This window comes from Ictidomys tridecemlineatus, chromosome 4 (assembly GCF_052094955.1).
Source record: "Ictidomys tridecemlineatus isolate mIctTri1 chromosome 4, mIctTri1.hap1, whole genome shotgun sequence".
Lineage (NCBI taxonomy): Eukaryota > Metazoa > Chordata > Mammalia > Rodentia > Sciuridae > Ictidomys > Ictidomys tridecemlineatus.
In genome coordinates, this window is record NC_135480.1 from 30,362,567 (window position 1) to 30,376,840 (window position 14,274).

A 14,274-nucleotide genomic window follows, 5' to 3' on the forward strand; every position below is an offset into this window, starting at 1 on the left:
TCTTTCCAAATTGCTGTAGGGTCTGTTCCAAAACAAAACAGCAAAGTCAGACCCCCAGTGTCTCCTTGTCTCATTTCCATTAGGCATCACAACCTTGATGAATGCCAAGGGAAAAGAGGGTCTGATCCCTGGGACAGAACTCAGGCCAAGATTTTCTCACCTACCTTCCTTCCTGGGACCCAGAATAATAACATAGTAAGAGTTAAAAATCATAGAGTGTTTACTAAGTGCCAATACTCTTTATTAAAGTTACATGTTATTTAATCCTTCTGATAACCCCATGAAAAAAATTATTGCTCCCATATTAGTGTTCCCTTTTATAGATGAGGGGAGTAAGGCACAGAGCAGTTATGTAACTTGATGAAGGTCACACAGCTGGTAATGCCCATGGTAGTTTTAGAATCCAGACAGTCTGGAATTAGAAGCTGCACACTTCATCACAGCCCTGTGCTGCCTCTCATGATAATTATAAATTATAAAACAGTTGTAATTATAAAAATTTTCTATAGAGGTGTGATAAAATGGTATGGAACCACAGATACACTCATTGTCAGTTCCATAGCTTTGCTATTATAATCTAGTTATATAAGGTGTGAACATCTGGGGAGACTGGACAAAGTGCACATGGAACATTTCTATACTTTTTTTTTCTTTTTGCCAGTTTTCAGGGAATCTATGATTATTTCACAGTAAAAGGTCCAAACATAACACACCACGACCAACACAGTATTGATTTCTTACTGTAGGCCAAGCACTGAATACTTTATACTCATTATTTTATGCATCATTTTATTCATTTCTACCATTACGGGTGAAGAAACTGGGGTTGGCATGGTAAATAAGTTGGATGGCTCCAAAGGGAGCAGGAGGGCCACTGGGTAGTACTCACCTTCTCAATTTATTATAAATATCAAAAAGGAAAAGTATCCCATACTTGAGAAAATCTTGGCCTGAGTTCTGTCCCAGGGATCAGACCCTCATACATGGCTGCTCCATAAATATTGATTCCCATGTGTCTTTACAACAGTAAGCCCTACAAGGGATACACGGTCTTGCATTAACCAGTCAAATATTCTGCTGTAGTTTGGCTTATAGGATGCCGGGAACAAGGACCACTCCAGCCCTGTCCCCAGGAGGGAGGGACTCCCATGGTTCCAAAGGCAAGGCATGCATCAGTTGAGAACAGGGATACTGAGAAATGTGTCATTTGGGTGATGTCGTCTATATGTGAACACCAGAGAGTGTGCTCACACAAACGGAGACAACCCTGATCTCTCCAGGAGATGTAATTTTATGGGACCACTGTCGTACGTGAGGTCCATTGTTGACCAAAGGTCATTATGTGCCCCCAGAGGAAAGATTCATGTGGCCCAGAGCTGCTTCTCCTGGAGCCAAAGTCTGGATGGTTGGACCCAAGCCAGGCACCTTCCTGGGATTCAAGGACACGGTGGGGGATTGAAAGAGGGAGCATTATCAATCACCAGGTCGGATGGCATCTGCGATTATCATCTTCATTTCCATCAGAGGTGCCTTGTGACAGGGTATCGTCAAGTTCAATTTAGTCAGATTCAGGTCATAGCAAGGACTTATTTTCTGTTTCCACCCCGAGTTGAACCTGCCTTGAATAATTCAGTGTTCATTCACTTCCGAACACCAGGCGTCCCCACCCCTTGTGCCCTCCTACATTATGAGGGTCCTGTGGTTGCCTGTTTCTCCCTGTCTCCTTGCGCTCAAAATCCCAACTCTGGTTGTCAGCCATGAGTGTTTTAGGAGAGAACTTTTTTTTTTTCTTTTGTGTTGCTGGGGATCAGTTGGGCCTCACACATGTCAAGCAAGTGTTGTACCACGGAGCCACATCCCCAGTCCCCAGGACATGGTTTTTGCGTACATACGACCAGGCAGTGTCACCAACCTAAAATCTAGATACAGACCTCAGACTAGAGGGTACACACAGGGGTCTATGGACGTCTTTTGAACTAATATTCTTTTAACAGAATACACACGCGTGTGCACACAGGCGCACGCACACATGTTATAAAGCTTGGGAGTTTCAGATCTGGTAACAGTTGGTGAAGGCTGAGTAGCATCTGTCCCCCCTTAGATGGGGTAAATGTTCCCCAGTTTTCTGTAGGCTCCCCCATTCCCCAGAGTTTACTGACCTTGCATTCCTGGCCCCACATGTATGTAGTTGCCACCCTCTGATATAATGAAGGAAAACCCTGTCTCCAAAGGTGCAGCAGAGTAGATGCCTCAGGAGCTAATTGGGCCCTGGATGACCCTGAACCTCTGCCCTATGGAGTCTCGAGCAGTGGAAAGCGTCTCTCAGGCTGTGCTTCTCTTAGGCCAAAGCTTCACCTGGGCCTCTGGGTTGGGGATGGGGATTTTAAAGAACTTCGAGTCCTGCACTAATTGCAGCAGGTTTCTAGACATAGAATGCTGAGGGTACGTGTGTGATCTGTGGGTGAAGAGCTGGTTTGGAGTGTATCTGGGTGATGTGGCCTATTAGCTGGGTCACCAGATAAGGAGTCAGAAGACAAGTTTCAGTCTCACTCTATCACTTGTTAACGGGCATCTGACCTTTCAGAGTCTCGGTTTTCTCATCTATAAAATGGGGGTAATTTAATCTACTGTGCCTCACAATGGGCGGGTAAGAGGACCAGGTCACATGGTTCTATAAAAGTATGTTATGCACTGTAAAGTTGCCTTGAGAAATTAGGTGATATAACCCAAGTGCTGTGCCGTGGGAGAGCCGACCCCTCTCTGATACTCAAGTGTGTAGATCAGGCCAAGCTGTGGTCCAGGGGCCATATTCTGCCCAATAGGATTTTTTTTTTTTTTTTTTTACATTTAGAAATGATTGAAAACCAATAAAAGACAAACTGTGTTTCGTGGCGTATAGAATTTGTATGAAATTAAATTTCAGCATTCATAGATAACAGCTCATGGAACGCAGCCTCATCCACTTATATCTGTGGCAGCTTGCGGGCTACAGCAACAGAGCTGGGTCCCGGCGACAGGGGCCACACAGTCCACAAAGCATAAAATACTGCCTGACCCTTAACAGGAAAAGCTGGGGTCGATGGTGGAGGGGCCGTGGCCCGATGCCCCCGCTTTTCCCTCATTTCAACACACGTGCTGCTGCAAGTAGATGGCCTGGGGAGTGTTTTCAGATCTAAGCCAGAGAGGCAGATCTCCGGAGACCCACAACAAATCTGCCTTTCACGACAAAGCCAGGAATTCTCTCAGCTTAATTCCCATGGAGCAACCGTCCTATCCTGTGGGCTCCCGCGAGGGGCACTTCCTGATGGAAACCACAGCGCTTTTTGTAAACCCAATCTCCCTTTTAGCATTAACCACAAAAAGAGAAGAGGCTGTTCCTGTCCCAGTGGGCATGGCTCCAGAGTATTAACTGCCAAGCAGCCCTGGTCTGCAGAGCCTCGCCTCATCTGGATACCCAGAGAGGAGCTGCTGCTTCCATAAGCCTGCAGGCAGCACGAGGGAGGAGATTGTGCACCCTTCCCCCCACAGGTGCTGAAGCCGGATCCCTCATACCCCCAAATGGGACCTTGTTTGGAAATAGTCACTGGGGATAGAATTAGTTGAGTGAGATGAGTTTGCACTGGGGTAGAGTGAGCCCCTCATCCAGCATGGCTAGTGTCCTAATAGTGGGAGGGAAACTTGAATACAGAGCCAGAGGTGCCCAGGGGGCATGCCATGTGGCAAGGGAGGCAGAGATTTGAGGCATGAATCCACAAGACAGGGGTTGATGGCCTTACAGAAGCCAGGAAGTGCGGAGAAGTGCTGCTGCCCAGGCTCTTGGAGGAAGCAGAGCCCCACTGACACCTCAGTTCAGACTTCTAGCCCCCAAGAGTGTGGAAAAAAAAAATCTGTTGTTTAAAACCACCCAGTTTATGGTATCTTGTTACTGCAGCCCTGCGAAGTTCATATAGTGGCCGGCCCACAGTCAGTAAAGTGTGTTAGTGTCTTTCGAAGCAGTTGGCATGATACCTGCTCTACAAATTCCAGTGACCTGTCTAAGGTTTGGCTGGTGCAGAAGTGGTGCAGATCCAGAGCTCTGATTCCTAGCTGCTCTGCTGGATCACCAGGGAGCAGAGTCTTTCCTCTAGCTGGTCCCCAGCATCCCCCAACATGGAAGGGGCAGTATATCCCAGAGCAATGGTACCTTCGGCCTTGTGTTTCTCATTCCAGTAGCTCCAAAGGGAGTATTTCTTTATTGTGGTGGTTTGAACTTGTTTACTTGAGCTCTCAAATGTGGAGGAGGAAAAATCAGTTGCTAACTTAAAAAAAAAAAAATGGAAGGGCATATTCTGCCTACATCTCTGTGTTATTTGCAATAGAAACCGAGAGAGGAATGAACTGTCATTTTCTTAGCCACTTGCCATGCCTCTGAAGAAAGCATCCGAGAGATCCTTGGGAAGATACTCCAAATAAAATCCCAGTGTGGAAGTGGATTTAATAAGGGAAGTCTCCAGGGCCTCCTGGAAAGCCCAAGAACACCGATACTTCCTTCTTAGGTAGCACCTGGCTGGCCGTGCTCTGTGCAGCAGACAGTTGACACCTGCACCTAAGACAAAGGTGCTGCTTCTCCCCACGGGGGTGGCTCCTTTAAAATGCCCAGCTCGCCCACTGGTAAAGAAATAGGGCTGCAAGTGGAGTCTTACCACTGGAAGTCTAGGATTGTAAAGATGATCGTTTCCTGAATTACGAGTACTTTCAACCACCCAGTAAGTGTAAAGAGTCGTCTGGGGAGCTCCAACATAGTTGTCTCACCGATCTATCAGCTGTCACGAGCCTGTCCCACTTCACCTATCGCTTTGTTCTTGTTGCTAAAGTGTTTCGTATTAATCTCCCCCTTTATACTGCAGTGCATATCTTTTTTTTAAAATATCAGTATCAGGCTGGGGATTGTGTAGCTCAATGGTAGAGCACCTGCCTAAGATGTGCCAAGCCCTGGGTTCCAACCCCAGCACTGCAAAACCAACAAACAGGAAGGAATCATCATGGCACCTAAGAACATTAACACTGATTCTTTGGTGTCCGTCTACCCAGTCCTGTTCAGGGCCAAGGTTTTGGGTGTTTAAACCACATGAGGTGCAATGGGGACGGTGTGAAGTAATTCCACGGGGAGGGGAAGGAGGCTGAGGGTTGTTCCAGGTGGTCCTGGAGGGACCCCTGACTGCAAGGGGCTTCAGAAGTCAGTCAGCCTGAGCCTCAGTGGCCTTGTCCCCTCTGCCATGGTGATCGGGGTTTTTCCATGGAATTCCACTAGTATTGACGGGCTCTTCCCAGGGCTGCCTCCTCCCAGGCACCCGTGAGCTGGACACACAGCCTCAAGCCATGGGGGATGCCACATTTGTGACATATGGCTGGCAGTGCCTCGTGGGCACCTCTGCCAACAGAGAGAGTTGTTTCTTGCTCTGAACAGTGTTCACTTACAGCCAGAGGAAACCCCCTCTTCCTCCACCCGCATCTCTCTTTTCCTCCCCGCCACCAGAAAAGGGAAGAAGCGTTTTGGCGCTGTGTTTTCAGTGGGCTCACTCAAAAGGAGCTTTATGTTTATTTTCCGAATGGCCCTTTGGACCACGGCGTCCATTTATCATGCCCCGCCACCCACCCTCCCCCACCTCTCCTCCACCCTGAAAACCTAAACTCCATCAAACTGTTCCTAACGACTACCACATGTCCACGGAGGGCGCAGGGGGCGGGGAGGTGGGATGGGAAATGAAGGAAGCCTCCGAGGAGCACAGTAGCATATTAAAATTCAATGGCTTAGTCATCAGAGTTTTCAGCCCCAGCACCAAAGAAAAATAAATGAATGTTCTGTAACAGGCCTGTGGGCCTCGGAGGGAGGGGTGCGGGGTGGGGGGAGCAGAGGCTGTGGTTTAGATAGAGGAGTTCATGCTGCTGAGAACAATTAGGGCTTTTGCTCAGAAATAACAAGACGCACCACTGTTTCCCTGCCCGCTGAAGGAGTGCAATGGCCCCACGAGAAGGGCTGGGTCTCATCGGCCAGTTCAGCTCACAGATGAGGAAACTGAGGCCCAGGGCGTGCGACTGCTCCAGAGTCCCATAGAACTCGGTGGTAGAGGTGAGACCAGACGCCTGGGCTCAGAACCTCTCAGTCCAGGTTCTCACCTCTCTCAGCTGGTGGGTCTTCTTGGAGCTTCTGGAATACCACCACCACCACCCACCCCACCTTGAGCGATCTCTGGGTTTAAAGTGCATCAGCTCACGGGCTGAGACGGCCATAGTGTCCCCAGGATGTCAGAAGAAGGCGCCTGCCTTAGCATCCTCTTCCCATTGTCTTCCTCCCCACCCTCCAGGGCCTTGCTAGGAACCCTGGTAGGGCCCTCCCCACCCACCTTCTCCTCCAGCTGCGCAGAACCCTGATGTGTGGGTGGCCCTGCCCAAAGCTCGGCTGCTGAGGCCCGCCAGAGGCCTGCCTCTGAAGCATGTGGCTTTTGTTCCTGTTATTCTTCGGTCCCTGAGTCCTCCTTGGAGGAGTTGGCCAGATCCCCTTTCTTCTATTTGCTTTTTAGATGAGGACTCTGAGTCACAAGGAAGCCAGGTGGCTTGGTGAGGTCCTGAGTCGGTGGAAGAACTGGCTCAGCCACGTGCGTCTCCTCGTTCCCATCTCCACCTCCATCGCTCCCTCCCCGTTCCGTGACCAAGACTGGAATGGGGAGGTCCCGTGAAGTCTTTGGGTTGGAAGAGATCCTAGAGGAGAAGGAAGCCAGGCCAGGCCCCTGGGGTGAGGACCAGGAGGCATGGTGAGGCTGGGGAGAGGCCTGGTCAGGGCCGTTCAGGCTCGTACCGCAGAAGCAGCATGTCCACCCATACCTCTGGGACACACTGGGAACAGCTGAGTGTCCCGGGAGCAGCCAGTCCAGGTCACCCACCACTGGTCCAGAATAGGGAGGGCCTTGTAGTTGACTCTTGTATTGGCTTTGAGTCTCCCTGCAGGTTCTATGAACAACTTGAGGAGAAAAACTGAAAGAGCGAGCAACCAGCTCAGCTAACTGTCAGTGGGAGAAGTCAAACAAAATCATATTTTCTGAGCAAGTTTAAAAGGTCTCCCAGGAGTAATTGGACAAACTCCCATGGATTCAGGCCATGAAGTGAAACTCCCAGAGGCATCAGTTCACTCCTGCTTCCCCTGCATGGTGGCAGGAAGGCTGGCTGCATCCAGACCTCCGACCATCCCTCTTCCTATCCACGGCACTGGGAGGGGGCTGTGATCCGCACATCGCCACGGGCCCCTGATTTGCTGCCTTTTCATCATAGTGGCAGCATAACTTAATGATTGTCTCAGAGAGGAAGGACCCAAGGCAGAGTTAAAGAGATCTGCACCAAGGGAGCACCCTCAGTGGACGCTCGACCTCAAGCCCTATCCTCCGCACTTCTGGTCCGGGGTCCCCTCCACACCCCTCTAGGTTCCTTTCCACAGCGCCTCTAGGTCAGGTGTGTGAAGTCTGTCCTGTTGGCACGGGAGAAGACTGGTAAGGACCATCACCTCCCTTAGAGAAGTTGTTGGGAGACTTCTCTGGTAGACCATTGATCTTGCAGAGCAAAGCCTGTCAAATGTCAGACCCCAAAGATACCCCACCCGGGAAAGTAGAGCACCCTGGGCTGGCAACCTCCCCATCATGGAAGATCCATCCAAGACCCCAGGTGGATCCTGAAACCAAGCGCAGTACTGAGCCCTTGTTAATGATGTGTTTGCTAAAAATACATACAGATTCTTTCCTTCCTAACTAGCACTCATGTACCATCACTGTAACTTTGCAGTTTGAGGTGTGACAGCGAAACCAACACAAATTTCTTTTTCCTCCTTCACAATTTCACGGGTAGGAAATTTTGTTCTTATCATAGATCTTAGCAACCTTAGCATGTGATTTTTTTTTCCTTTCCTTATTGAGAACTTTCACTTTCTCACTTAAACAAAGCACTTTAATGACTTCTCTTTATCACTTCCGGATTGCCAGCACCACTCCTCTTGCACTGTGGGCCTTTTAAGTAAAATAAGGGCCACTTGATCACAGGCACTGCAATACCTCTACAGTCAATCTGATAATAGCCATCTTGGCCAACAGATGGACTGTTTAAGTGACCAAAGGGCAAGTAGCATATACAGTGTGGATACACTGGATAAAGGGGTAACTCACAACCCAGGTGGAATGGCATGAGCTTTCATCACACTGCTTGAAACAGCACACAATTTAAAACATGGAATTTTCTACTTTCAGACAGACCACAGTTGACTGTGGATACTGAAACTTTGAAAAGTGAAACTCCAAATAAAAGGATCTACTCTGTGTTTAAAGCCCACATTCTCTCCATATCCACCCTGCTTCATCGTGTTGGCCACTTCTTTTGCTATAAAAAGCCATATTTCATCTTCACTGAGTTTTTTAATGAATTTCTAACCAGAACTCAAAGTTTGGGAATGTGAAGGACGAACTTGACTCTCAAGCAAACACTGGCGCAAACAGTGGTTCCCCTCTGTAGTATTACCTTTGTACCCATCAAAAATAGCATTTCTCAAGAGATGACCCCTAACTGGCAGACTACTCAAAGCCTGAAGGGCCTAATGTAGACCAGAGTCATCACCAAAGCATTAATGATGCTAAACCCAGAGTTATATAGCACTGAAGTCCCCGGACCGTGGGCAAGCTCAGTCCACAACAAACCTGGCCCCTGTTCCCCCCTTGGCCTCGTTTCACCCCCTGCGGCTGCCTCCTTAAACCTCTTCTGTCACCCTGACATGCTCTGTTGGGGCTCTCTTCTCTGTCTGGTTTGGGGGCCCGTGAGAATGTGGTGAGAGTTTCAGACATCGAGATGTAGAGAGTGGTGCTGGGGACCTGCCTCAGAGCAGCTGAAGGTCCACAGGTGGAAGCCACCAGCAAGAAGTGGCAGGAAGTAGCATGGCGCTGATCTGGCAAGCCCTGGCGGAGGCCTTTGAGAAAACAGTCTTGCATTATTGTCACCATTAATAATGGCTCTTTATTGGAGCCTTGCTAGGACAATGCTCCAAACAAAGTAGAAGGAAGAAATAGTCCCTGCCGGGAGCCTTGTAATTCATCAAGGCAAATGGAGGAAGAAAGATTCACTTGTGGGGGGTTGCTGGGGATAAATTTGATAGATGCTAGAGGTGTTGTTGGAAGACACCCACAGCCTTGCCTGTGTCTCTGTTAGCTTTGTTTTAAGAGGCCTGTTCCCAGCCCCTCCTTTGTCTTGTGTATTCCACTGGCTCTGAGTCCCTTGAAGGCTCTGAGAATAAAAAATCAGACAGATTGAGGCTTAAATCTTGGCTCCAATACAGTGGCCCGACCTTGGATAGATTTCTTTACTTCTGAGCCTTTCACATCTGCAGGGGAGGTATGAAGATTGGTGATCAGAGGAGTGAGAATTAAATGACAAGAGTACTGATGAAAGGGGACTAGCTAGCACCATTTTTGTATTCCTTCAAGGACCCAAACACCAGGCTCGGTCCTAACCAATGTCACCATGTATTGAGAACCCACCGTGTGCCAAGCACCAAGCCTAGCGCATTTCTGGACCTCAGTTACTTGTCTGACAAAGAATGGGTATGAGAATGATTGCTTCCACACACACACCCCTTTTTTTTTTTTTACATATGGGTGTGAGCGGGTGTTGTTTTTTTGTTGGGTGCTGGGCTCACCAAACGAGGGGTGTGGTGGCATTTGGGGGCTGGAAGGGCTCTGTGAAAACCAGCAGCCATCCTGCCAAGTCGGAAGTTGTGCTGTCCTCCAAAACGCTGGCAGCCAGTAGCTGCAGCTGTGTTGCAACAAGTCTGATTTAATTTGGGGGGTGGTACAGACAGCACTGTGTGGTGCTTGTTAAGAGCCAGAAGAATGCAGCTTATTCACCAAATTATGAACATGGTTAGGTCTTGTGTAGGGGAGCGAGAGGAGAATGATAGAATTTTAAACAGTGAGAATGCTGATAATTATCAACTATCACAATGCCCATAATGCAGAAGATCTAACTGGATTAGCTCCATGCAGCTGAGTAAGCACTGGGTTTCCTTGAGGTCTCTTCCTTCCAGGTTCCTAATTCCTTCTGATTTATTTGTTTTTGAGATGGGCGGGGGGGTCTCACCATGTTGCTCAGGCTGACCTCAAATTCCTGGGTTCAAGTACATCCTCCTGCCTCAGCCTCCCGAGTGGCCGAAGCTGCAGGTACCTGCCACCATGCTCAGCCTGACTTCTGTATTCATCTATAATATAAATGTAAGATGGGAGTCTGATCATTGTCCTTCTTTATAGATCTCATTATCACCATCTTCATTCCTTGGGAATAAAAATCAGGCAAAAATCATTACATTTTTCACATAATGCAGTCGGTATAAACCTGAAATGTTGGGGGAGGTGAACTTTTTATTAGCTCTGTCCTTGCCTTTTGCATGACTCTGGGTAGGTCTCCAAGGGTGGTGTTTGTATTTCTCCCTCTAAAATGAGAGAGCACGAGATAGGATGCGTTAAGAAAATCCATGGAATAGGTAATTATTCCAGTACAAACAGAAACAGGTCATCCTTCCAATGACGCCATCCTGGGCCAAATGTCCATGTCATCCCTTATCAGTACAGATTTGTCCCTGGTAGGAGGCAGGCCTGTGTTACTGGACAGTATTCTGGGGAGTGCCTGCATCTGGGAATTCTGCCTTCTCCAAGCACTGGACTGCAGCCTGCCGACGTGTCCTCTTCAGAGAGCAGTTGAATTGCCCTCATCAAATTACACCGTGATGGAGGGTTGGGGCTTCGCATATTTATTATTTAGAAGGCACCCTCAGCCCTGCTGAGTGCAGGTACGGTGTCAGCTATGATCAGGTGGGCTGTTGAATTCAGAGAGTCGCCCTTTGGTGTTCAGTGGGGAGTTTGTGGTGGAGTGTAATTCTGCCCTCTCTGTACCTGGCTGGGTAGGGGCGGGCACCCAGGAAAGCAGTTGTTCTAGAGCCTCGCCTGACATCGTAATGGAGACCCTGTTTGTTTTTGTTGTGTTTTAAGTTCATTTGGGGAGGTGTTTGGGGATTTGTGGCCTAGTCCTGGTCTTGTAGGGTTGCTGAGCTGTAAACATGACCCTGTGACCCAGCCACTTCTGAAAAGCCATTGATGGGGTATTTTCCTCAGCTTTGGAAGTATCACCAGTCTCCATTCTACAGGACTCCAGGCCAGAGCCCACCTGCTGAACAGGAGAGCAAGAGACAGCCCACAGGTCCCCTAATGTCAACAGAAGACCGCTTGGTACAGAGGGACCTATGTGTGTCCAGGAGGGAAGGGAGCTGGGTAGGGGAGGACTTCCACAGAGTTGTAGGCCTCCTCTCTACTCCTCCAATCAAAAATCTGATGGACTTTTGCGAGTGTCCCTGGTGGTTCTTAGCCATTACCCCAACTACATATAAGGGCTTCAGGTTGCTAGTGCACTTCCTCCCTGACCTTCCCTACCTGGGTCCTGCGGAAAATTCCCCACACCTATTTCACACCCAAGCTGTTGAATCTGACCCTTCCATCCTCGTTCAATTTCAGGGGTGTGACAGAGGAACCCAGGCCAGACACAGCAGGCTTGTGACCTCACAGTGCAGGACTGTGGGAGCACAGAGGACAGGCTGGGGTGGAAAGGTGACCCAGAGGGCTGTTAGGACAAACTTCTACCAAGCCTGAGGTTGAGAACAGTTGCCTAATCATATCAATAGCAATGACGGATAAGAGCAGAGTCCTTGGACTCTGCCAAGCACATTAAACGCGTTAAACTCTTCACACATAAGATCACGTGAGCAGAGCCGGGCACCAGAAATCAGCCAGGTGTGTAAACCTGTGTTGTGCCCACCACACACACACACGCACGCACCGCACCCCTCCAGGAGCGCGCACTTCTGTAGAACTTTTTAGGTGCCGGGCACCATTGCGAAGCGTGTGTGTGTTTTAATCCACAGCAACCCTACAAAGCAGGTACTGCCATTGTTTCCGCCGTACAGGTGGAAAGAGGTCGAACAACTTGCAACACAAGACTATCTTTAGTCCTCTATCCGGTCATTAATTCCATCTCTGTAAATCCTTGACAGGTGATCCCTCTTCTAAAAATCAGAGGTGAGAGCACTTCCTTCTGCCTCTCTGTCCTTGGGAGGATTAAGTAAAAATAATCACATAGGACAGACATTTGTAAACCAGCATGCCGCGTTCAAAGGAGCTGTGGGAAAGCCTGACAAGGCTGCACAGTAGTGGTTGGTAACTATTGGAATCAGTGGAAGGATGTTTACAGTCAGCGTGACAGTCCATCAAATATGACACAGGGCCCTTGACCTTGAGATTTTTGTGGAGATGGAGTACCATGGGGTGGATCCTGGCAGCAGAGTTTCTGGAGTGATGAGAGAACTTCATCTGAAGGTGCCCTGGCCTCGCCCGAGGGATTCTGGGCTGGCTGGGAAGACGGGCAGTGCTGGCCGTGATTAGGTGGGATGTGCTTGGGAGGGATTGGGTGGTTCCGTGGATTATTACAATCCTTAGAGGTGTGCGCCAGAGACCATAGTGGCCAGAAGACAGCTGTTGTCACATTGGCATCCTGGGTCTTATGACCAAATATCCAGGTGTTAGAAGGTGTGTGCTTCTAACACACAAGGCTGAAGACCTGGGTCCCAGCAACTTGAGGAAAAAAGTAACTGTCAGCCCTGCTGGAAACCATTCTTAGATTTTTTTCCTAAAGGGGGATTTGAGGTTTGACCTTATTTTGCCGTCCAATATGATAGCCACTAGCCTCAAGTAACTATTTAAAATTGCATCTTAATATTCAAATTAAAATTTCATTTCCTCAGCTGCATGAGTCACACTTCCAGTATTCAGTATCCACTAGTGACAAATGTGTCTGAGAGACATTTTCTGCATTACAGAAAGTTCTAGAGGTTACCAGATCCTTCTGGGCATATAACAGCAAGGCTGCTCTTTCCTAGGCTGGGTTCTATGGCCCTTTCTAATCTAAAAACTCCCCTTTGCCTCTTGGAGTCCCAGAGGCCTGCTGGAAAGTTAGGTGCTCAAGTTGCTTTTGACCAAAAACAACTCTAAACACTTCAGTCATGATTTTCTTCTCAGCTGCCACGTCCATACATTGACTCTTGAGTCAATTTTCTTTTAATTTTTTTTTTTTCCTCCCAGGTGAGGACCAGGGGCATTAGCCCTTTCTAGAACCATGTTCCTCTGAGCATGTTCAGAATGGACTTATTCAGGTCAAAATGGACCAGTCAGAATTCAGAGGCCAGCCTCGAGCCCTGTCTTCTTAACAAATCATCTCAGCGGGACCGTGGCCAGCTGCTCCTCATACTGGCTCTTGGGGATCATTTTGTGTGTGAGGAATAATGAAGTTACATTGTATATTTAGAATTTTTTTTAACTTCATGAGTCTATTCTTCGGTAGCTACACTGCTGAGAAGGCAATTGATGGCTATGAGGGCTGTGTCTGGGAGAGCCGTGATGCTGCGGCCACTCAGAGCCACCCAGGAAATGTTGGGCCTGAGACAGGGCAGGCTGTGTCTCAGTCTTGCAGCTGTGTGGCTGTGACAGTCCACCAAATGGAGAACTTGCCAGACTTTTCAGGACAAAATTTTCTTTTGGGGTAGTTTGTGGTTCCCCGTGAAAAGAGAGAGAGAGAGAAGAAAGAGTGTGTGTGTGTGTGTGTGTGTGTGTGTGTGTGTGTGTGTGTGTGTGTATAAAAGGACTGGGAAAATAGACTTCAGGAACCATTTTTTCACTTGGGAAAGAAAAAATGTCATCGGTGATCTCACCTGAGAGTTTGGAACCTGGTGCCAGCCCTGTTTCTCAGTACACACCCCCAAATGCCACCCTGTACAGGTTGCCGGCACTGGGTCTTATTACTGATGCGATTCTCCCCCCACCACAATTGCCTCCTTTTCCCAAACAAACCCCCTCCAATTCGAAGGTCAGAACCCCGGACAGCTTTTTACACAGCCACCATATGGTGTTTGCTTTAGCACAGATCCACAAATGATGTGTTATTACAGCAGAGGTGCAGAAAATAGATGACAAAACCGGGCTTGTTCCCCTGCTGGAAACCTGAGGCTGAAATACTGCAGTGTTCCTGACTCAGAAGACCAGGGGGAGCCTTTCCCAGAATTGGGGCACTCGCCAGGGACCAGAGGGGCGGGGACAAAAACCCAACAACCTCGCACTGGTCACTAGGGGCGGGGTAATGGTTTATTTTCAGTCTGTATTTTATTAAATTCAC

At 48.6% G+C, this 14,274-nt stretch overlaps 1 protein-coding gene across 2 annotated transcripts in view; it reads left to right on the forward strand.

Moving 5' to 3' along the window:
• The window catches only part of Abtb2 (ankyrin repeat and BTB domain containing 2), a 161,182-nt gene that overhangs the window by 69,494 nt on the left and 77,414 nt on the right, over positions 1 to 14,274 (forward strand). The window lies entirely within an intron of this gene.